Source organism: Synchiropus splendidus, chromosome 15 (assembly GCF_027744825.2).
Source record: "Synchiropus splendidus isolate RoL2022-P1 chromosome 15, RoL_Sspl_1.0, whole genome shotgun sequence".
NCBI classification, from domain to species: domain Eukaryota; kingdom Metazoa; phylum Chordata; class Actinopteri; order Syngnathiformes; family Callionymidae; genus Synchiropus; species Synchiropus splendidus.
In genome coordinates, this window is record NC_071348.1 from 17289262 (window position 1) to 17314649 (window position 25388).

Genomic DNA, 25388 nt, shown 5'->3' on the forward strand with positions numbered 1-25388 from the left:
TCGAAAAACACTTCAGACAGCATAGATTTGATGTGCGACTACGAGAAAGAACCTTTCTGATATAGTGGTAGGTCAAAATTTCATGATCTGAAGCTTCCCTGGAAAGTTATGGGACAATGCAGAAAATACATTTTCATCCTGAGATAAGGTCGATTCCGGAACGCCAAACATAAAAATGTTGATAACTTTTGAAAAACACTTCAGACAGCTTAGATTTGATGTGCAACTACTAGAAAGACCCTTTCTGCTATAGTGGGAGGTGAAAATGTCATGTTCTGAAGCTTCCTTGCAAAGTTATGGCACAATGCAGAATATGTGTTTTCAGCATGAGATAAGGTCGATTCCGGAACGCCAAACATAAAAATGTTGATAACTTTGGAAAAACACTTCAGACAGATTAGATTTGATGTGCAACTACTAGAAAGACCCTTTCTGCTATAGTGGGAGGTGAACATTTCATGTTCTGAAGCTTCCCTGCAAAGTTATGGCACAATGCGTAAAACGCGTTTTCAGCCTGAGATAAGGTCGATTCCGGAACGCTAAACATAAAAATGTTGATAACTTTGGAAAAACACTTCAGACAGCTTTGATTTGATGTGCAACTACTAGAAAGACCCTTTCTGCTATAGTGGGAGGTGAACATTTCATGTTCTGAGGCTTCCCTGAGAAGTTATGGCACAATGCAGAAAACGCGTTTTCAGCCTTAGATAAGGTGGGTTCCGAAACGCCAAACGTAAAATTGTTGATAACTTTGGAACAACACTTCAGACAGCTTAGATTTGATGTGCAACTACTAGGAAGACCCTTTCTGCTATAGTGGGAGGTTAAAATTTCATGTTCGGAAGCTTCCATGCAAAGTTATGGCACAATGCAGACAACGCGTTTTCAGCCTGAGATAAGGTCGATTCTGGAACGCCAAACATAAAAATGTTGATAACTTTCGAAAAACACTTCAGACAGCATAGATTTGATGTGCGACTACGAGAAAGAACCTTTCTGATATAGTGGTAGGTCAAAATTTCATGATCTGAAGCTTCCCTGGAAAGTTATGGGACAATGCAGAAAATACATTTTCATCCTGAGATAAGGTCGATTCCGGAACGCCAAACATAAAAATGTTGATAACTTTCGAAAAACACTTCAGACAGCTTAGATTTGATGTGCAACTACTAGAAAGACCCTTTCTGCTATAGTGGGAGGTTAAAATTTCATGTTCTGAAGCTTCCTTGCAAAGTTATGGCACAATGCAGAAAATGCGTTTTCAGCCTGAGATAAGGTCGATTCCGGAACGCCAAACATAAAAATGTTGATAACTTTGGAAAAACACTTCAGACAGCTTAGATTTGATGTGCAACTACTAGAAAGACCCTTTCTGCTATAGTGGGTGGTTAAAATTTCATGTTCGGAAGCTTCCATGCAAAGTTTTGGCACAATGCAGACAACGCGTTTTCAGCCTGAGATAAGGTCGATTCTGGAACGCCAAACAAAAAAATGTTGATAACTTTCGAAAAACACTTCAGACAGCTTAGATTTGATGTGCAACTACGAGAAAGAACCTTTCTCTATAGTGGGAGGTCAAAATTTCATGTTCTGAAGCTTCCCTGGAAAGTTATGGGACAATGCAGAAAATGCATTTTCATCCTGAGATAAGGTCGATTCCGGAACGCCAAACATAAAAATGTTGATAACTTTCGAAAAACACTTCAGACAGCTTAGATTTGATGTGCAACTACTAGAAAGATCCTTTCTGCTATAGTGGGAGGTGAACATTTCATGTTCTGAAGCTTCCCTGAGAAGTTATGGCACAATGCAGAAAACGCGTTTTCAGCCTGAGATAAGGTGGGTTCCGAAACGCCAAACGTAAAATTGTTGATAACTTTGGAACAACACTTCAGACAGCTTAGATTTGATGTGCAACTACTAGAAAGACCCTTTCTGCTATAGTGGGAGGTTAAAATTTCATGTTCGGAAGCTTCCATGCAAAGTTATGGCACAATGCAGAAAATGTTTTTTCAGCCTGAGATAAGGTCGATTCTGGAACGCCAAACATAAAAATGTTGATAAATTTCGAAAAACACTTCAGACAGCTTAGATTAGATGTGCAACTACTAGAAAGAACCTTTCTACTACAGTGGGAGGTCAAAATTTCATGTTCTGAAGCTTCCCTGGAAAGTTATGGGACAATGCAGAAAATGCATTTTCATCCTGAGATAAGGTCGATTCCGGAACGCCAATCATAAAAATGTTGATAACTTTCGAAAAACACTTCAGACAGCTTAGATTTGATGTGCAACTACTAGAAAGACCCTTTCTGCTATAGTGGGAGGTGAAAATTTCATGTTCTGAAGCTTCCTTGCAAAGTTATGGCACAATGCAGAAAATGTTTTTTCAGCCTGAGATAAGGTCGATTCCGGATTGCCAAACATAAAAATGTTGATAACTTTGGAAAAACACTTCAGACAGCTTAGATTTGATGTGCAACTACTAGAAAGATACTTTCTGCTATAGTGGGAGGTGAACATTTCATGTTCTGAAGCTTCCCTGCAAAGTTATGGTACAATGCGTAAAACGCGTTTTCAGCCTGAGATAAGGTGCGTTCCGGAACGCCAAACATAAAAATGTTGATAATTTTTAAAAACCACTTCAGACAGCTTAGATTTGTTGTGCAGCGACTACAAAGACCCTGTCTGTTATAGTGGGAGTTGAAAATTTCATGTTCTGAAGCTTCCCTGCAAAGTTAAGGAACAATGCAGAAAACTCGTTTTCAGCCTGACATAAGGTGGGTTCCGGAACGCCAAACATAAAAATGTTGATAACTTTCGAAAAACACTTCAGACAGATTAGATTTGATGTGCAACTATTAGAAAGACCATGTTTGTCATAGTGGGAGCTGAAAATTTCATGTTCTGATGCTTCCCAGCAAAGTTAAGGAACAATGCAGGAAACGCGTTTTCAGCCTGAGATAAGGTGGGTTCCGGAACGCCAAACATACAAATGTTGATAACTTTGGAAAACCACTTCAGACTGCTTAGATTTGATGTGCAACTACAAGAAAGACCCTTTATGCTATTGTGGGAGGTTAAAATTTCATGTTCTGAAGATTCCCAGCAAAGTTTTGGCATAAAGCAGAAAACGCGTTTTCAGCCAGAGATAAGGTGGGTTCCGGAACGCCAAACATACAAATGTTGATAACTTTGGAAAACCACTTCAGACAGCTTAGATTTGATGTGCAACTACTACAAAGACCGTTTCTGCTTTAGAGGGAGGTGAAAATTTCATGTTCTGAAGCTTCCCTGCAAAGTTATGGGACAATGCAGAAAACGATTTTTCATCCTGAGATAAGGTCGATTCCGGAACGCCAAACATAAAAATGTTGATAACTTTGGAAAAAACATTTCAGACAGCTTAGATTTGATGTGTAACTACTAGAAAGACCCTTTCTGCTACAGTGGGAGGTTAAAATTTCATGTTCTGAAGCTTCCCTGCAAAGTTATGGCACAATGCAGAAAACGCGTTTTCAGCCTGAGATAAGGTGGGTTCCGGAACGCCAAACATAAAACTGTTGATAACTTTGGAAAAACACTTCAGACAGCTTAGATTTGATGTGTAACTACTAGAAAGACCCTTTCTGCTATAGTGGGAGGTGAAACTTTCATGTTCTGAAGCTTTCCTTCAAAGTTATGGCACAATGCGTAAAACGCGTTTTCAGGCTGAGATAAGGTCGATTCCGGAACGCCAAACATTAAAATGTTGATAACTTTCGAAAAACACTTCGGACAGCTTAGATCTGATGTGCAACTACTAGAAAGACCCTTTCTGCTATAGTGGGAGGTGAACATTTCATCTTCTGAAGCTTCCCTGAGAAGTTATGGCACAATGCAGAAAACGCGTTTTCAGCCTGAGATAAGGTGGGTTCCGGAACGCCAAGCGTAAAAATGTTGATAACTTTGGAAAAACACTTCAGACAGCTTAGATTTGATGTGCAACTACTAGAAAGACCCTTTCTGCTATAGTGGGAGGTGAAAATTTCATGTTCTGATGCTTCCCAGCAAAGTTAAGGAACAATGCAGAAAACGCGTTTTCAGCCTGAGATAAGGTGGGTTCCGGAACGCCAAACTTAAAAATGTTGATAACTTTGGAAAAACACTTCAGACAGCTTAGATTGGATGTGCAACTACTACAAAGACCGTTTCTTCTATAGTGGGAGGTCAAAATTTCATGTTCTGAAGCTTCCCTGGAAAGTTATGGGACAATGCAGAAAACGATTTTTCATCCTGAGATAAGGTCGATTCCGGAACGCCAAACATAAAAATGTTGATAGCTTTGGAAAAACACTTCAGACAGCTTAGATTTGATGTGCAACTACTAGAAAGACCCTTTCTGCTATAGTGGGAGGTGAACATTTCATGTTCTGAAGCTTTCCTTCAAAGTTAAGGAACAATGCAGAAAACGCGTTTTCAGCCTGAGATAAGGTGGCTTCCGGAACGCCAAACATAATAATGTTGATAACGTTCGAAAAACACTTCAGACAGCTTAGATTTGATGTGCAACGACTACAAAGACCCTGTCTGTTATAGTGGGAGTTGAAAATTTCATGTTCTGAAGCTTCCCTGCAAAGTTAAGGAACAATGCAGAAAACGCGTTTTCAGCCTGACATAAGGTGAGTTCCGGAACGCCAAACATAAAAATGTTGATAACTTTGGAAAAACACTTCAGACAGCTTAGATTTGATGTGCAACTACTAGAAAGACCCTTTCTGCTACAGTGGGAGGTTAAAATTTCATGTTCTGAAGCTTCCCTGCAAAGTTATGGCACAATGCAGAAAACGCGTTTTCAGCCTGAGATAAGGTGGGTTCCGGAACGCCAAACATAAAAATGTTGATCACTTTGGAAAACCACTTCAGACAGCTTAGATTTGATGTGCAACTACAAGAAAGACCCTTTATGCTATTGTGGGAGGTTAAAATTTCATGTTCTGAAGATTCCCAGCAAAGTTATGGCATAAAGCAGAAAACGCGTTTTCAGCCAGAGATAAGGTGGGTTCCGGAACGCCAAACATAAAAATGTTGATAACTTTCGAAAAACACTTCAGACAGCTTAGATTTGATGTGCAACTACTACAAAGAACGTTTCTGCTTTAGAGGGAGGTGAAAATTTCATGTTCTGAAGCTTTCCTGCAAAGTTATGGGACAATGCAGAAAACGATTTTTCATCCTGAGATAAGGTCGATTCCGGAACGCCAAACATAAAAATGTTGATAACTTTCGAAAAACACTTCGGACAGCTTAGATCTGATGTGCAACTACTAGAAAGACCCTTTCTGCTATAGTGGGAGGTGAACATTTCATATTCTGAAGCTTCCCTGCAAAGTTATGGCACAATGCAGAAAACGCGTTTTCAGCTTGAGATAAGGTGGGTTCCAGAACGCCAAACATAAAAATGTTGATAATTTTCGAAAAACACTTCAGACAGCTTAGATTTGATGTGCCAGTACTAGAAAGACCATTTTTGCTATAATGGGAGGTGAAAATTTCATGTTCTGAAGTTTCCCTGCAAAGTTATGGGACAATGCAGAAAACGATTTTTCATCCTGAGATAAGGTCGATTCCGGAACGCCAAACATAAAAATGTTGATAACTTTCGGAAAACATTTCAGACAGCTTAGATTTGATGTGCAACTACTAGAAAGACCCTTTCTGCTAGAGTGGGAGGTGAACATTTCATGTTCTGAAGCTTCCCTGCAAAGTTATGGCACAATGCAGAAAACGCGTTTTCAGCCTGAGATAAGGTGGGTTCCGGAAGGCCAAGCATAAAAATGTTGATAACTTTGGAAAAACACTTCAGACAGCTTAGATTTGATGTGTAACTACTAGAAAGACCCTTTCTGCTACAGTTGGAGGTTAAAATTTCATGTTCTGAAGCTTCCCTGCAAAGTTATGGCACAATGCAGAAAACGCGTTTCCAGCCTGAGATAAGGTGGGTTCCAGAACGCCAAACATAAAAATGTTGATAACTTTGGAAAAAACATTTCAGACAGCTTAGATTTGATGTGTAACTACTAGAAAGACCCTTTCTGCTACAGTGGGAGGTTAAAATTTCATGTTCTGAAGCTTCCCTGCAAAGTTATGGCACAATGCAGAAAACGCGTTTTCAGCCTGAGATAAGGTGGGTTCCGGAACGCCAAACATAAAACTGTTGATAACTTTGGAAAAACACTTCAGACAGCTTAGATTTGATGTGTAACTACTAGAAAGACCCTTTCTGCTATAGTGGGAGGTGAAACTTTCATGTTCTGAAGCTTTCCTTCAAAGTTATGGCACAATGCGTAAAACGCGTTTTCAGGCTGAGATAAGGTCGATTCCGGAACGCCAAACATAAAAATGTTGATAACTTTCGAAAAACACTTCGGACAGCTTAGATCTGATGTGCAACTACTAGAAAAACCCTTTCTGCTATAGTGGGAGGTGAACATTTCATGTTCTGAAGCTTCCCTGAGAAGTTATGGCACAATGCAGAAAACTCGTTTTCAGCCTGAGATAAGGTGGGTTCCGGAACGCCAAGCGTAAAAATGTTGATAACTTTGGAAAAACACTTCAGACAGCATAGATTTGATGTGCAACTACTAGAAAAACCCTTTCTGCTATAGTGGGAGGTGAACATTTCATGTTCTGAAGCTTCCCTGAGAAGTTATGGCACAATGCAGAAATCGTCTTTTCAGCCTGAGATAAGGTCGATTCCGGAACGCCAAACATAAAAATGTTGATAACTTTGGAAAAAACATTTCAGACAGCTTAGATTTGATGTGCAACTACTAGAAAGACCCTTTCTGCTATAGTGGGAGGTCAAAATTTCATGTTCTGAAGCTTCCCTGAGAAGTTATGGCACAATGCGTAAAACGCGTTTTCAGCCTGAGATAACGTCGATTCCGGAACGCCAAACATAAAAATGTTGATAACTTTGGAAAAACACTTCAGACAGCTTGGATTTGATGCGCAACTGCTAGAAACACCCTTTCTGCTATAGTGGGAGGTGAACATTTCATGTTCTGAAGCTTCCCTGAGAAGTTATGGCACAATGCAGAAAACGCGTTTTTAGCCTGAGATAAGGTGGGTTCCGAAACGCCAAACGTAAAAATGTTTATCACTTTGGAACAACACTTCAGACAGCTTAGATTTGATGTGCAACTACTAGAAAGACCCTTTCTGCTATAGTGGGAGGTAAAAAATTTCATGTTCGGAAGCTTCCATGCAAAGTTATGGCACAATGCAGAAAACAATTTTTCATCCTGAGATAAGGTCGATTCTGTAACGCCAAACATAAAAATGTTGATAACTTTGGAAAAACACTTCAGACAGCTTAGATTTGATGTGCAACTTCTAGAAAGACCCTTTCTGCTATCGTGGGAGGTGAACATTTCATGTTCTGAAGCTTCCCTGAGAAGTTATGGCACAATGCAGAAAACGCGTTTTCAGCCTGAGATAAGGTCGATTCCAGAACGCCAAACATAAAAATGTTGATAACTATGGAAAAACACTTCAGACAGCTTAGATTTGATGTGCAACTACTGGAAAGACCCTTTCTGCTATAGTGTGAGGTGAAAATTTCATTTCTGAAGCTTCCCTGTAAAGTTATGGCACAATGCGTAAAACGCGTTTTCAGCCTGAGATAAGGTCGATTCTGGAACGCCAGACATAAAAATGTTGATAACTTTGGAAAAACACTTCAGACAGCTTAGATTTGATGTGCAACTACTAGAAAGACCCTTTCTGCTATAGTGGGAGGTGAACATTTCATGTTCTAAAGCTTCCCTGCAAAGTTATGGCACAATGCAGAAATCGAGTTTTCAGCCTGAGATAAGGTGGGTTCCGAAACGCCAAACGTAAAAATGTTGATAACTTTGGAACAACACTTCAGACAGCTTAGATTTGATGTGCAACTACTAGAAAGACCCTTTCTGCAATAGTGGGAGGTTAAAATTTCATGTTCTGAAGCTTCCATGCAAAGTTATGGCACAATGCAGACAACGCGTTTTCAGCCTGAGATAAGGTCGATTCTGGAACGCCAAACATAAAAATGTTGATAACTTTCGAAAAACACTTCAGACAGCTTAGATTTGATGTGCAACTACTAGAAAGACCCTTTCTGCTATAGTGGGAGGTGAAAATTTCATTTCTGAAGCTTCCCTGCAAAGTTATGGCACAATGCGTAAAACGCGTTTTCAGCCTGAGATAAGGTCAATTCCGAAACGCCAAACATAAAAATGTTGATAACTTTGGGAAAACACTTCAGACAGCTTAGATTTGATGTGCAACTACTGGAAAGACCCTTACTGCTATAGTGGGAGGTCAAAATTTCATGTTCTCAAGCTTCCCTGGAAAGTTATGGGACAATGCAGAAAACTATTTTTCATCCTGAGATAAGGCCGATTCCGGAACGCCAAACATAAAAATGTTGATAACTTTCGAAAAACACTTCGGACACCTTAGATCTGATGTGCAACTACTAGAAAGACCCTTTCTGCTATAGTGGGAGGTGAGCATTTCATGTTGTGAAGCTTCCCTGAGAAGTTATGGCACAATGCAGAAAACGCTTTTTCAGCTAGAGATAAGGTGGGTTCCGAAACGCCAAGCATAAAAATGTTGATAACTTTGGAACAACACTTCAGACAGCTGAGATTTGATGTGCAAATACTGGAAAGAGCCTTTCTACTATAGTGGGAGGTGAAAATTTCATTTTCTGAAGCTTCCCTGCAAAGTTATGGCACAATGCGTAAAACGCGTTTTCACCCTGAGATACGGTCGATTCTGGAACGCCAAACATAAAAATGTTGATAACTTTCGAAAAACACTTCAGACAGCTTAGCTTTGATGTGCAATGACTAGAAAGACCCTTTCTGCAAAAGTGGGAGGTCAAAATTTCATGTTCTGAAGCTTCCGTGGAAAGTTATGGGACAATGCAGAAAACGATTTTTCATCCTGAGATAAGGTCGATTCCGGAACGCCAAACATAAAAATGTTGATAACTTTCGAAAAACACTTCAGACAGCTTAGATTTGATGTGCAACTACTAGAAAGACCCTTTCTGCTGTAGTGGGAGGTGAAAATTTCATGTTCTGAAGCTTCCGTGCAAAGTTATGGCACAATGCAGAAAATGCGTTTTCAGCCTGAGATAAGGTTGATTCCGGAACGCCAAACATAAAAATGTTGATAACTTTGGAAAAACACTTCAGACAGCTTAGATTTGATGTGCAACTACTAGAAATACCCATTCTGCTATAGTAGGAGGTGAAAATTTCATTTTCTGAAGCTTCCCTGCAAAGTTATGGCACAAAGCGTAAAAAGCGTTTTCAGCCTGAGATAAGGTGGGTTCCGGAACGCCAAACATAAAAAATTTGATAACTTTGGAAAAACACTTCAGATAGCTTAGATTTGATGTGCAACTACTAGAGAGACCCTTTCTGCTATAGTGGGAGATGAAATTTTCATGTTCTGAAGCTTCCCTCCAAATTTATGGCACAATGCAGAAATCGCCTTTTCAGCCTGAGATAAGGTCGATTCCGGAACGGCAAACATAAAAATGTTGATACCTTTGGAAAAACACTTCAGACCGCTTAGATTTGATGTGCAACTACTGGAAAGATCCTTTCTGCTATTGTGGAAGGTGAAAATTTCATGTTCTGAAGCTTCCCAGCAAAGTTATGGCACAATGCGTAAAACGCGTTTTCAACCTGAGATAAGGTCGATTTTGGAACGGCAAACATAAAGATATTGATAACTTTGGAAAAACACTTCAGGCCGCTTAGATTTGATGTGCAACTACTAGAAAGACCCTCTCTGCTAGAGTGGAAGGTTAAAATTTCATGTTCTGAAGCTTCCCAGCACAGTTATGGCACAAAGCAGAAAACGCGTTTTCAGTCTGAGATAAGGTGGGTTCCCGAACGCCAAACATAAAAATCTTGATAACTTTGGAAAAACACTTCAGACAGCTTAGAGTTGATGTGCAACTACTAGAAAGACCATTTGTCCTATAGTGGGAGGTTAAAATTTAATGTTCAGAAGCTTCTCTGCAAAGTTATGGCACAATGCAGAAAACGCATTTTGAGCCTGAGAAAAGGTCGATTCCGGAACGCCAAACATAAAAGTGTTGATAACTTTGGAAAAACACTTCAGACAGCTTAGATTTGATGTGCAACTACTAGAAAGACCCTTTCTGCTATAGTGGGAGGTGAAAATTTCATGTTCTGAAGCTTCTCTGCAAAGATATGGCACAATGCAGAAAACGGATTTTCAGCCTGAGAAAAGGTCGATTCCGGAACGCCAAACATAAAAGTGTTGATAACTTTGGAAAAAAACTTCAGACAGCTTAGATTTGATGTGCAACTACTAGAAAGACTCTTTGTGCTATAGTGGGAAGTGAACATTTCATGTTCTGAAGCTTCCCTGCAAAGATATGGCACGATGCAGAAAACGCATTTTCAGGGTGAGACAAGGTCGATTCCGAAACGCCAAACGTAAAAATGTTGATAACTTTGGAAAAACACTTCAGACAGCTTAGATTTGATGTGCAACTACAAGAAAGATCCTTTCTGCAATAGTGAGAGGTGAAAATTTCATGTTCTGAAGCTTCCCTGCAAAGTTATGGCACGATGCAGAAAACGTGTTTTCAGCCTGAGATAAGGTGGGTTCCGGAACGCCAAACATAAAAATGTTGATAACTTTGGAAAAACACTTCAGACAGCTTAGTGTTTATGTTCAACTACTAGAAAAACCCTTTCTGCTATAGTGGGAGGTGAAATTTACATTTTCTGAAGCTTCCCTGCAAAGTTATGGCACAATGCGTAATACGCGTTTTCAGCCTGAGATAATGTCGATTCCGGAACGCCAAACATAAATATGTTGATAACTTTCGAAAAACACTTCAGACAGCTTAGATTTGATGTGCAGCTACTAGAAAGACCCTTTCTGCTATAGTGGGAGGTCAAAATTTCATGTTCTGAAGCTTCCCTGGAAAGTTATTGGAGAATGCAGAAAACGATTTTTCATCCTGACATAAGGTCGATTCCGGAACGCCAAACCTAAAAATGTTGATAACTTTCGAAAAACACTTCGGACAGCTTCGATTTGATGTGCAACTACTAGAAAGACCCTTTCTGCTACAGTGGGAGGTGAAAATTTCATATTCTGAAGCTTCCCTGCAAAGCTATGGCACAATGCAGAAATCGAGTTTTCAGCCTGAGATAAGGTGGGTTCCGAAACGCCAAACGTAAAAATGTTGATAAATTTGGAACAACACTTCAGACAGCTTAGATTTGATGTGCAACTACTAGAAAGACCCTTTCTGCTATAGTGGGAGGTCAAAATTTCATGTTCTGAAGCTTCCCTGGAAAGTTATTGGAGAATGCAGAAAACGATTTTTCATCCTGACATAAGGTCGATTCCGGAACGCCAAACCTAAAAATGTTGATAACTTTCGAAAAACACTTCGGACAGCTTCGATTTGATGTGCAACTACTAGAAAGACCCTTTCTGCTACAGTGGGAGGTGAAAATTTCATATTCTGAAGCTTCCCTGCAAAGCTATGGCACAATGCAGAAATCGAGTTTTCAGCCTGAGATAAGGTGGGTTCCGAAACGCCAAACGTAAAAATGTTGATAAATTTGGAACAACACTTCAGACAGCTTAGATTTGATGTGCAACTACTAGAAAGACCCTTTCTGCTATAGTGGGAGGTGAAAATTTCATGTTCTGAAGCTTCCTTGCAAAGTTATGGCACAATGCAGAACATGCGTTTTCATCCTGAGATAAGGTCGATTCCGGAACGCCAAACATAAAAATGTTGATAACTTTCGAAAAACACTTCGGACAGCTTAGCACTGATGTGCAACTACTGGAAAGACCCTTTCAGCTATAATGGGAGGTGAACATTTCATGTTCTGAAGCTTCCCTGAGAAGTTGTGGCACTATGCAATAAACGCGTTTTCAGCCTGAGATAAGGTCGATTCTGGAACGCCAAACATAAAAATGTTGATAACTTTCGAAAAACACTTCGGACAGCTTAGATTTGATGTGCAACTACTAGAAAGACCCTTTCTGCTATAGTGGGAGGTGAAAATTTCATTTCTGAAGCTTCCCTGCAAAGTTATGGCACAATGCGTAAAACGCGTTTTCAGCCTGAGACAAGGTTGATTCTGAAACGCCAGACATAAAAATGTTGATAACTTTGGAAAAACACTTCAGACAGCTTAGATTTGATGTGCAACTACTAGAAAGACCCTTTCTGCTATAGTGGGAGGTGAACATTTCATGTTCTGAAGCTTCCCTACAAAGTTATGGCACAATGCGTAAAACGCGTTTTCAGCCTGAGATAAGGTCGATTCCGAAATGCCAAACATAAAAATGTTGATAACTTTGGAAAAACACTTCAGACAGCTTAAATTTGATGTGCAACTACTGGAAAGACCCTTTCTGCTATAGTGGGAGGTCAAAATTTCATGTTCTGTAGCTCCCCTGGAAAGTTATGGGACAATGCAGAAAACGATTTTTCATCCTGAGATAAGGTCGATTCCGGAACGACAAACATAAAAATGTTGATAACTTTCGAAAAACACTTCGGACAACTTAGATCTGATGTGCAATTACTAGAAAGACCCTTTCTGCTATAGTGGGAGGTGAAAATTTCATTTTCTGAAGCTTCCCTCCAAAGTTGTGGCACAATGCAGAAAACGCGTTTTCATCCTGAGATAAGGTCGATTCTGGAACGCCAGACATAAAAATGTTGATAACTTTGGAAAAACACTTCAGACAGCTTAGATTTGATGTGCAACTACTAGAAAGACCCTTTCTGCTATAGTGGGAGGTGAACATTTCAAGTACTGAAGCATCCCTGAGAAGTTATGGCACAATGCAGAAATCGAGTTTTCTGCCTGAGATAAGGTGGGTTCCCGAACGCCAAACATAAAAATGTTGATAACTTTGGAAAAACACTTCAGACAGCTTAGAGTTGATGTGCAACGACTAGAAGGACCCTTTCTGTTATAGTGGGAGGTGAAAATTTCATGTTCTGAAGCTTCCTTGCAAAGTTATGGCACAATGCGTAAAACGCGTTTTCAGCCTGAGATGAGGTTGATTTCAGAACGCCAAACATCAAAATGTTGATAACTTTGGAAAAACACTTCAGACAGCTAAGATTTGATGTGCAACTACTAGAAAGACCCATTCTGCTATAGTGGGAGGTTAAAATTTCATGTTCTGAAGCTTCCCTGCAAAGTTATGGCACAATGCGTGAAACGCGTTTTCAGCCTGAGATGAGGTTGATTTCAGAACGCCAAACATAAAAATGTTGATAACTCAGGAAAAACTCTACATACAGCTCAGATTTGACGTGCAACTACTAGAAATACCCTTTCTGCTCTAGTGGGAGGTGAAAATTTCATGTTCTAAAGCTTCCCTGCAAAGTTATGGCACAATGCAGAAAACGCGTTTTCAGCCGGAGATAAGGTCGATTCCGGAACGCCAAACATAAAAATGTTGCTAACTTTGGAAAAACACTTCAGACAGCTAAGATTTGATGTGCAGCTACTAGAAAGACCCTTTCTGCCATAGTGGGAGGTTAAAATTTCATGTTCTGAAGCTTCCCTGCAAAGTTATGGCAAAATGCGTAAATCGTGTTTTCAGCCTGAGATAAGGTCGATTCCGGAACGCCAAACATAAAAGTGTTGATAACTTTGGAAAAACACCTCAAACAGCTTTGATTTGATGTGCACCTACTCGAAAGACCCTTTCTGCTATAGTGGGAGGTGAAAATATCATGTTCTGAAGCTTCCCTGCAAAGTTATGGCACAATGCGTAAAACGCGTTTTCAGCCTGAGATGAGGTTGATTTCAGAACGCCAAACATAAAAATGTTGATAACTCAGGAAAAACTCTACAGACAGCTTAGATTTGATGTGCAACTACGAGAAATACCCTTTCTGCTATAGTGGGAGGTCGAAATTTCATGTTCTGAAGCTTCCCTGAGAAGTTATGGGACAATGCAGAAAACCATTTTTCAGCCTGAGACAAGGTGGGTTCCGAAACGCCAAACATAAAAATGTTGATAACTTTCGAAAAACACTTCGGACAGCTTCGATTTGATGTGCAACTACTAGAAAGACCCTTTCTGCTATAGTGGGAGGTGAAAATTTCATGTTCTGAAGCTTCCTTGCAAAGTTATGGCACAATGCAGAAAATGCGTTTTCAGCCTGAGATATGGTTGATTCCGGAACGCCAAACATAAAAATGTTGATAACTTTGGAAAAACACTTCAGACAGCTAAGATTTGATGTGCAACTACTTGAAAGACCCTTTCTGCTATAGTGGGAGGTGAAAATTTCATGTTCTGAAGCTTCCTTGCAAAGTTATGGCACAATGCAGAAAATGCGTTTTCAGCCAGAGATAAGGTTGATTCCGGAACGCCAAACATAAAAACGTTGATAACTTTGGAAAAACACTTCGGACAGCTTAGATCTGATGTGCAACTACTAGAAAGACCCTTTCTGCTATAGTGGGAGGTGAACATTTCATTTTCTGAAGCTTCCCTGCAAAGATATGGCACAATGCAGAAAACGCGTTTTCAGCCTGAGATAAGGTTGATTCCGGAACGCCAAACATAAAAATGTTGATAACTTTGGAAAAACACTTCAGACAGCTTAGATCTGATGTGCAACTACTAGAAAGACCCTTTCTGCTATAGTGGGAGGTGAAAATTTCATGTTCTGAAGCTTCCTTGCAAAGTTATGGCACAATGCAGAAAATGCGTTTTCAGCCTGAGATAAGGTTGATTCCGGAACGCCAAACATAAAAATGTTGATAACTTTGGAAAAACACTTCAGACAGCTAAGATTTGATGTGCAACTACTTGAAAGACCCTTTCTGCTATAGTGGGAGGTGAAAATTTCATGTTCTGAAGCTTCCTTGCAAAGTTATGGCACAATGCAGAAAATGCGTTTTCAGCCAGAGATAAGGTTGATTCCGGAACGCCAAACATAAAAACGTTGATAACTTTGGAAAAACACTTCGGACAGCTTAGATTTGATGAGCAACTACTAGAAGGACCATTTCTGCTATAGTGGGAAGTTAAAATTTCATGTTCTGAAGCTTCCCTGCAAAGATATGGCACAATGCAGAAAACGCGTTTTCAGCCTGAGATAAGGTGGGTTCCGGAACGCCAAATATAAAAATGTTGATAACTTTGGAAAAACACTTCAGACAGCTTAGATTTGATGTGCAACTACTAGAAAGACCCTTTCTGCTATAGTGGGAGGTGGACATTTCATGTTCTGAAGCTTCCCTGAGAAGTTATGGCACAATGCAGAAAACGCGTTTTCAGCCTGAGATAAGGTCGATTCTGGAACGCCAAACATAAAAATGTTGATAACTTTGGAAAAACACTTCAGACAGCTTAGATTTGATGTGCAACTACTAGAAAGACCCTTTCTGCTATAGTGGGAGGTGAAAATTTCATGTTCTGAAGCTTCCTTACAAAGTTATGGCACAATGCAGAAAATGCGTTTTCAGCCTGAGATAAGGTTGATTCCGGAACGCCAAACATAAAAATGTTGATAACTTTGGAAAAACACTTCAGACAGCTTAGATTTGATGTGCAACTACTAGAAAAACCCTTTCTGCTATAGTGGGAGGTGAAATTTTCATTTTCTGAAGCTTCCCTGCAAAGTTATGGCACAAAGCGTAAAAAGCGTTTTCAGCCTGTGATAAGGTCGATTCCGGAACGCCAAACATAAAAATGTTGATAACTTTGGAAAAACACTTCAGACAGCTTAGATTTGATGTGCAACTACTAGAAGGACCCTTTCTGCTACAGTGGGAGGTTAAAATTTCATGTTCTGAAGCTTCCCTGCAAAGATATGGCACAATGCAGAAAACGCGTTTTCAGCCTTAGATAAGGTGGGTTCCGAAACGCAAAACGTAAAAATGTTTATCACTTTGGAAAAACACTTCAGACAGCTTAGATTTGATGTGCAACTACTAGAAAGACCCTTTCTGCTATAGTGGGAGGTGAAAATTTCATTTTCTGAAGCTTCCCTCCAAAGTTATGGCACAATGCAGAAAACGCGTTTTCAGCCTGAGATATGGTCGATTCCGGAACGCCAAACATAAAAATGTTGATAACTTTGGAAAAACACTTCAGACAGCTTAGATTTGGTGTGCAACTACTAGAAGGACCATTTCTGCTATAGTGGGAAGTTAAAATTTCATGTTCTGAAGCTTCCCTGCAAAGATATGGCACAATGCAGAAAATGCGTTTTCAGCCTGAGATAAGGTTGATTCCGGAACGCCAAACATAAAAATGTTGATAACTTTGGAAAAACACTTCAGACAGCTAAGATTTGATGTGCAACTACTTGAAAGACCCTTTCTGCTATAGTGGGAGGTGAAAATTTCATGTTCTGAAGCTTCCTTGCAAAGTTATGGCACAATGCAGAAAATGCGTTTTCAGCCAGAGATAAGGTTGATTCCGGAACGCCAAACATAAAAACGTTGATAACTTTGGAAAAACACTTCGGACAGCTTAGATCTGATGTGCAACTACTAGAAAGACCCTTTCTGCTATAGTGGGAGGTGAACATTTCATTTTCTGAAGCTTCCCTGCAAAGATATGGCACAATGCAGAAAACGCGTTTTCAGCCTGAGATAAGGTTGATTCCGGAACGCCAAACATAAAAATGTTGATAACTTTGGAAAAACACTTCAGACAGCTTCGATTTGATGTGCAACTACTAGAAAAACCCTTTCTGCTATAGTGGGAGGTGAAATTTTCATTTTCTGAAGCTTCCCTGCAAAGTTATGGCACAAAGCGTAAAAAGCGTTTTCAGCCTGTGATAAGGTCGATTCCGGAACGCCAAACATAAAAATGTTGATAACTTTGGAAAAACACTTCAGACAGCTTAGATTTGATGTGCAACTACTAGAAGGACCCTTTCTGCTACAGTGGGAGGTTAAAATTTCATGTTCTGAAGCTTCCCTGCAAAGATATGGCACAATGCAGAAAACGCGTTTTCAGCCTTAGATAAGGTGGGTTCCGAAACGCAAAACGTAAAAATGTTTATCACTTTGGAAAAACACTTCAGACAGCTTAGATTTGATGTGCAACTACTAGAAAGACCCTTTCTGCTATAGTGGGAGGTGAAAATTTCATTTTCTGAAGCTTCCCTCCAAAGTTATGGCACAATGCAGAAAACGCGTTTTCAGCCTGAGATATGGTCGATTCCGGAACGCCAAACATAAAAATGTTGATAACTTTGGAAAAACACTTCAGACAGCTTAGATTTGGTGTGCAACTACTAGAAGGACCATTTCTGCTATAGTGGGAAGTTAAAATTTCATGTTCTGAAGCTTCCCTGCAAAGATATGGCACAATGCAGAAAATGCGTTTTCAGCCTGAGATAAGGTTGATTCCGGAACGCCAAACATAAAAATGTTGATAACTTTGGAAAAACACTTCAGACAGCTAAGATTTGATGTGCAACTACTTGAAAGACCCTTTCTGCTATAGTGGGAGGTGAAAATTTCATGTTCTGAAGCTTCCTTGCAAAGTTATGGCACAATGCAGAAAATGCGTTTTCAGCCAGAGATAAGGTTGATTCCGGAACGCCAAACATAAAAACGTTGATAACTTTGGAAAAACACTTCGGACAGCTTAGATCTGATGTGCAACTACTAGAAAGACCCTTTCTGCTATAGTGGGAGGTGAACATTTCATTTTCTGAAGCTTCCCTGCAAAGATATGGCACAATGCAGAAAACGCGTTTTCAGCCTGAGATAAGGTTGATTCCGGAACGCCAAACATAAAAATGTTGATAACTTTCGAACAACACTTCAGACAGCTAAGATTTGATGTGCAACTACTAGAAAGACCCTTTCTGCTATAGTGGGAGGTGAAAATTTCATGTTCTGAGGCTTTCCTGCAAAGTTATGGCAAATTGCAGAAAACAATTTTTCATCCTGAGATACGGTCGATTCTGTAACGCCAAACATTAAAATGTTGATAACTTTGGAAAAAACACTTCAGACAGCTTAGATTTGAAGTGCAACTACTTGAAAGACCCTTTCTGCTATAGTGGGAGGTGAAAATTTCATTTTCTGAAGCTTCCCTCCAAAGTTATGGCACAATGCAGAAAACGCGTTTTCAGCCTGAGATAAGGTGGGTTCCGGAACGCCAAACGTAAAAATGTTGATAACTTTCGAACAACACTTCAGACAGCTAAGATTTGATGTGCAACTACTAGAAAGACCCTTTCTGCTATAGTGGGAGGTGAAAATTTCATGTTCTGAGGCTTTCCTGCAAAGTTATGGCAAATTGCGTAAAACGCGTTTTCAGCCTGAGACAAGGTTGTTTCTGGAACGCCAAACATAAAAATGTTGATAACTTTGGAAAAACACTTCAGACAGCTTAGATTTGATGTACAAGTACTAGAAAGACCCTTTCTGCTATAGTGGGTGGTGAAAATTCGATGATCTGAAGCTTCCCACCAAAGTTATGGCACAATGCATAAAACGCGTTTTCAGCCTGAGATAAGGTGGGTTCCGGAACGCCAAACATAAAAATGTTGATAATTTACGAAAAACACTTCAGAGAGCTTAGATTTGGAGTGCAACTTCTAGAAAGACCCTTTCTGCTATAGTGGGAGGTGAAAATTTCATGTTCTGAAGCTTCCCTGCAAAGTTATGGGACAATGCAGAAAACACATTTTCTGCGTGATATAAGGTGGGTTCAGGAACGCCAAACATAAAAATGTTGATAACTTTGGAAAAACACCAGACAGCTTAGATTTGATGTGCAACTACTAGAAAGACCCTTTCTGCCATTGTGGGAGGTGAAAATTTCATGTTCTGAAGCTTCCATGCAAAGTTATGGAACAATGCGTTAAACGCGTTTTCAGCCAGAGATAAGGTCGATTCAGGAACGCCAAACATAAAAAACATGATAACTTTTGAAATTCACTTCAGAGAGCTTAGATTTGATGTGCAAGTACTAGAAAGACCCTTTCTGCTATAGTGGGAGGTGAAAATTTAATGTTCTGAAACTTCCCTGCAGAGGTATGGCACAATGGACAAAACGCGTTTTCAGCCTGAGATAAGGTGGGTTCCGGAACGCCAAACATAAAAATGTTGATAAATTTGGAAAAACACTTCAGACAGCTTAGATTTGATGTGCAACTACGAGAAAGACCCTTTCTGCTATAGTGGGAGGTGAAAATTTCATGTTCTGAAGCTTCCCTGCAAAGTTATGGGACAATGCAGAAAACGATTTTTCATCCTGAGATAAGGTCGATTCCGGAATGCCAAACATAAAAATGTTGATAACTTTGGAAAAACACTTCAGACAGCTTAGATTTGATGTGCAACTACTAGAAAGACCCTTTCTGATATATTGGGTGGTGAAAATTCGATGTTCTGAAGCTTCCCTGCAAAGTTATGGCACAATGCAGAAAACGGGGTGTTCTGCCTGAGATAAGGTTGATTCCGGAACGTCAAACATAAAAATGTTGATAACGTTGGAAAGCCACTTCAGACAGATTAGATTTGATGTGCAACTACTAGAAAGACCCTTTCTGCTATAGTGGGAGGTGAAAATTTCATGTTCTAAAGCTTTATGCAAAGTTATGGCACAATGCAGAAAACGGGGTGTTCTGCCTGAGATAAGGTTGATTCCGGAACGTCAAACATAAAAATGTTGAAAACTTTGGAAAAACATTTCAGACAGCTTAGATTTCATGTGAGACTACTAGAAAGACCCTTTCTGCTGTAGTGGGAGGTGAAAATTTCATGTTCTGAAGCTTCCCTGCAAAGTTATGCCACAATGCAGGAAACACGTTTTCAGCCTGAGATAAGGTGGGTTCCGGAACGCCAAACATAAAAATGTTGATAACTGCAGAAAAACACTTCAAGACAGCTTAGATTTGATGTACAACTACGAGAAAGACCCTTTCTGCTATAGTGGGAGGTGAAAATTCCATGTTCTGAAGCTTACCTGCAAAGGTATGGCACAATGCAGAAAACGCGTTTTCAGCCTGAGATAAGATGTGTTCCGGAACGCCAAACATAAAAATGTTGATAAGTTTGGAAAAACACTTCAGACAGCTTAGCTTGAATGTGCAACTACTTGAAAGACCCTTTCTGCCATAGAGGAAGTTTAAAATGTCATGTTCTGAAGCTCCCCTGAAAAGTTATGGCACAATGCAGAAAAAGCGTTTTCAGCCTGAGATAAGGTGGATTCCGGAACGCCAAACATAAAAATGTTGATAACTTTGGAAAAACTCTTTAGACAGCTTAGAAGTGCAACTACTAGAAAGAGCCTTTCTGCTATAGTGGGAGTTGAAAATTTCATGTTCTGAAGCTTTCCTGCAAAGTTATGGCACAATGCGTAAAACGCGTTTTCAGCCTCAGATAAGGTTGATTCCGGAACACCAAACATAAAAGTGTTGATAACTTTGGAAAAACAATTCAAAAAGCTTCGATTTGATGTGCAACTACTAGAAAGACCCTTTCTGCTATCGTGGGAGGTTAAAATTTCATGTTCTGAAGCTTCGCTGCAAAGTTATGTCACAATGCAGAAAACACGTTTTCAGCCTGACATAAGGTCAATTCCGGAACGCCAATCATAAAAATGTTGATAACTTTGGAAAAACACTTCAGACAGCTTAGATTTGATGTACAAGTACTAGAAATACCCTTTCTGCTATAGTGGGAGGTTAAAATTTCGTGTTCTGAAGCTTCCCTCCAAAGTTATGGCACAATGCAAAAAAAGCGTTTTCAGCCTGAGATAAGGTCGATTCCAAAACGCCAAACATAAAAATGTTGATAACTTTGGAAAAACACTTCAGACAGCTTAGATTTGATGTGCAACTACTAGAAAGACCCTTTCTGCTATAGTGGGAGGTGAAAATTTCATGTTCTGAAGCTTCCCTGCAAAGTTATGGCACAATGTGTAAAATGCGTTTTCAGCCTGAGATAAGGTGGGTTCCGGAACGCCAAACATAAAAATGTGGACAACTTTGGAAAAACACTTCAGACAGCTTAGATTTGAAGTGCAACAACGAGAAAGACCCTTTCTGCTATAGTGGGAGGTGAAAATTTCATGTTCTGAAGCGTCCCTGTGATGTTTTGGCACAATGCACAAAAACTCTTTTTCAGCCTGAGATAAGGTGGGTTTCGGAACGCCAAACATAAAAATGTTGATAACTTTGGAAAAACACTTCAGACAGCTTCGATTTGATGTGCAACTACTAGAAAGACCCTTTCTGCAATGGTGGGAGGTTAACATTTCATTTTCTGAAGCTTCCCTGCAAAGTTATGGCACAATGCGTAAAACGCGTTTTCAGCCTGAGATAACGTGGGTTCCGGAACGCCATACATAACAATGTTGATAACTTTGGAAAAACACATCAGACAGCTTAGATTTGATAAGCAACTACTAGAAAGACCCTTTCTGCTATAGTGGGAGGTGAAAATTTCATGTTCGGAAGCTTCCATGCAAAGTTATGGCAGAATGCGTAAATCGTGTTTTCAGCCTGAGATAAGGTCGATTCCGGAATGCCAAATATAAAAATGTTGAAAACTTTCGAAAAACACTTCAGACAGCTTAGATTTGATGTGCAACTACAAGAAAGACCCTATCTGCAATATTGGGAGGCGAACATTTCATGTTCTGAAGCTTCCCTGCAAAGTTATGGCACAATGCGTAAAACGCGTTTTCAGCCTGAGATAAGGTTGATTCCGGAACGCCAAACATAAAAATGTTGATAACTTTGGAAAAACACTTCAGACAGCTTAGATTTGATGTGCAACTACTAGAAAGACCCTTTCTGCTACAGTGGGAGGTTAAAATTTCATGTTCTGAAGCTTCCTTGCAAAGTTATGGCACAATGCAAAAAACGTGTTTTTAGCCTATGATAATGTGGGTTCCGGAGCGCCAAACGTAAAAATGTTGATAACTTTGGAAAAACACTTCAGATAGCTTAGATTTGATGTACAACGACTAGAAAGACCGTTTCTGCTATAGTGGGAGGTGAAACTTTCATGTTCTGAGGCATTCCTTCAAAGTTATGGCACAATGCAGAAAATGCGTTTTCAGCCTGTGAGATAAGGTGGGTTCCGGAACGCCAAACATAAAAATGTTGATAACTTTCGAAAAACACTTCAGACAGCTTAGATTTGATGTGCAACTACAAGAAAGACCCTATCTGCAATATTGGGAGGCGAACATTTCATGTTCTGAAGCTTCCCTGCAAAGTTATGGCACAATGCGTAAAACGCGTTTTCAGCCTGAGATAAGGTTGATTCCGGAACGCCAAACATAAAAATGTTGATAACTTTGGAAAAACACTTCAGACAGCTTAGATTTGATGTGCAACTACTAGAAAGACCCTTTCTGCTACAGTGGGAGGTTAAAATTTCATGTTCTGAAGCTTCCTTGCAAAGTTATGGCACAATGCAAAAAACGTGTTTTTAGCCTATGATAATGTGGGTTCCGGAGCGCCAAACGTAAAAATGTTGATAACTTTGGAAAAACACTTCAGATAGCTTAGATTTGATGTACAACGACTAGAAAGACCGTTTCTGCTATAGTGGGAGGTGAAACTTTCATGTTCTGAGGCATTCCTTCAAAGTTATGGCACAATGCAGAAAATGCGTTTTCAGCCTGTGAGATAAGGTGGGTTCCGGAACGCCAAACATAAAAATGTTGATAACTTTCGAAAAACACTTCAGACAACTTAGATTTGATGTGCAACTATTAGAAAGACCCTGTTTGTCATGGTGGGAGCTGAAAATTTCATGTTCTGATGCTTCCCTGCAAAGTTAAGGAACAATGCAGAAAACGAGTTTTCAGCCTGAGATAAGGTCGATTCCAAAACGCCAAACTTAAAAATGTTGATAACTTTGGAAAAACACTTCAGACAGCTTAGATTTGATGTGCAACTACTAGGAAGACCCTTTCTGCTATAGTGGGAGGTGAAAATTTCATGTTCTAAAGGTTCCCTGCAAAGTTATGGCACAATGCAGAAAATGCGTTTTCAGCCTGAGATAAGGTGGGTTCCGGAACGCCAAACTTAAAAATGTTGATAACTTTGGAAAAACACTTCAGACAGCTTGGATTTGATGTGCAACTACTACAAAGACCCTGTCTGTTATAGTGGGCGTTGAAAATTTCATGTTCTGAGGCTTCCCTGCAAAGTTAAGGAACAATCCAGAAAACGCGTTTTCAGCCTGAGATAAGGTGGGTTCCGAAACGTCAAATATAAAAATGTTGATAACTTTGGAAATACACTTCAGATAGCTTAGATTTGATGTGCAACTACTAGATAGACCCTTTCTGCTATAGTGGGAGGTGAAAATTTCATGTTCTGAAGCTTCCCTGCAAAGTTATGGCACAATGCAGAAAACGCGTTTTCAGCCTGAAAAAAGGTGGGTTCCGGAACGCCAAACATAAAAATGTTGATAACTTTGGAAAACCACTTCAGACAGCTTAGATTTGAAAAGCAACTACTGGAAAGACCCTTTCTGCTACAGTGGGAGGTTAAAATTTCATGTTCTGAAGCTTCCCTGCAAAGTTATGGCACAATACGTAAAACACGTTTTCAGCCTGAGATAAGGTCGATTCCAGAACGCCAAACATAAAAATGTTGATAACTTTGGAAAAACACTTCAGACAGCTTAGATTTGATGTGCAACTACTAGAAAGACCCTTTCTGCTATAGTGGGAGGTGAACATTTCATGTTCTGAAGCTTCCCTGAGAAGTTATGGCACAATGCAGAAAACGCGTTTTCAGCCTGAGATAAGGTGGGTTCCGGAACGCCAAACTTAAAAATGTTGATAACTTTGGAAAAACACTTCAGACAGCTTAGATTTGATGTGCAACTATTAGAAAGACCCTTTCTGCTACAGTGGGAGGTTAAAATTTCATGTTCTGAAGCTTCCCTCCAAAGTTATGGCACAATGCAAAAAAAGCGTTTACAGCCTGAGATAAGGTGGGTTCCGAAACGCCTAACATAAAAATGTTGATAACTTTGGAAAAACACTTCAGACAGCCTAGATTTGATGTGCAACTACTAGAAACACCCTTTCTGCTATAGTGGGAGGTGAAAATTCGATGTTCTGAAGCTTCCCTGCAAAGTTATGGCACAATGCGTAAAACGCGTTTTCAGCCGGAAATAAGGTCGATTCCGGAACGCCAAACATAAACATGTTCATAATTCTGGAAAAACACTTCAGACAGCTTAGATTTGATGTGCAACTACTAGAAAGACCATTTCTGCCATTGTGGGAGGTGAAAATTCGATGTTCTGATGCTTTCCTGCAAAGTTATGGCACAATGCGTAAAACGCGTTTTCAGCCTGAGATAAGGTTGATTCCGGAACACCAAACATAAAAGTGTTGATAACTATTGAAAAACAATTCAAACAGCTTCGATTTGATGTGCAACTACTAGAAAGACCCTTTCTGCTATAGTGGGATGTAGAAATTTCATGTTCTGAAGCTTCCCTGCAAAGTTATGGCACAATGCAGAAAACGCGTTTTCAGCCTGAGATAAGGTGGGTTCCAGAACGCCAAACATAAAAATGTTGATAACTTTGGAAAAAAAATTCAAACAGCTTAGATTTGATGTGCAACTACTAGAAAGACCCTTTCTGCAATCGTGGGTCGTGGAAATTTCATGTTCTGAAGCTTCCCTGCAAAGTTATGTCACAATGCAGAAAACGCGTTTTCAGCCTCACATAAGGTCAATTCCGGAACGCCAAACATAAAAATGTTAATAACTCCGGAAAAACACTTCAGACAGCTTTGATTTGATGTGCAAGTACTAGAAAGACCATTTCTGCTGTAGTGGGAGGTGAAAATTTCATGTTCTGAAGCTTCCCTGCAAAGTTATGGCACAATGCAGAAAACGAGTATTCAGCATCACATAAGGTCGATTCCGGCATGCCAAACATAAAAATGTTGATAACTTTGGAAAAACACTTCAGACAGCTTAGATTTGATGTGCAACTACTAGAAAGACCGTTTCTGCCATTGTGGGAGGTGAAAATTCGATGTTCTGAAGCTTCCCTGCAAAGTTATGGCACCATGCGTAAAACGCGTTTTCAGCCTGAGTTAAGGTCGATTCCGGAAGGCCAAACATAAACATGTTCATAATTCTGGAAAAACACTTCAGACAGCTTAGATTTGATGTGCAACTACTAGAAAGACCATTTCTGCCATTGTGGGAGGTGAAAATTCGATGTTCTGAAGCTTCCCTGCAAAGTTATGCCACAATGCAGGAAACGCGTTTTCAGCCTGAGATAAGGTCGATTCCGGAACGCCAAACATAAAAATATTGATAACTTTGGAAAA

General features: G+C 39.8%; 1 protein-coding gene across 1 annotated transcript in view; it reads right to left on the reverse strand.

Annotated features, from left to right (window-relative positions):
- The window catches only part of LOC128746705 (histone H1.2-like), a 96838-nt gene that overhangs the window by 46699 nt on the left and 24751 nt on the right, over positions 1 to 25388 (reverse strand). The gene's annotated exons all lie outside the window — the stretch shown is intronic.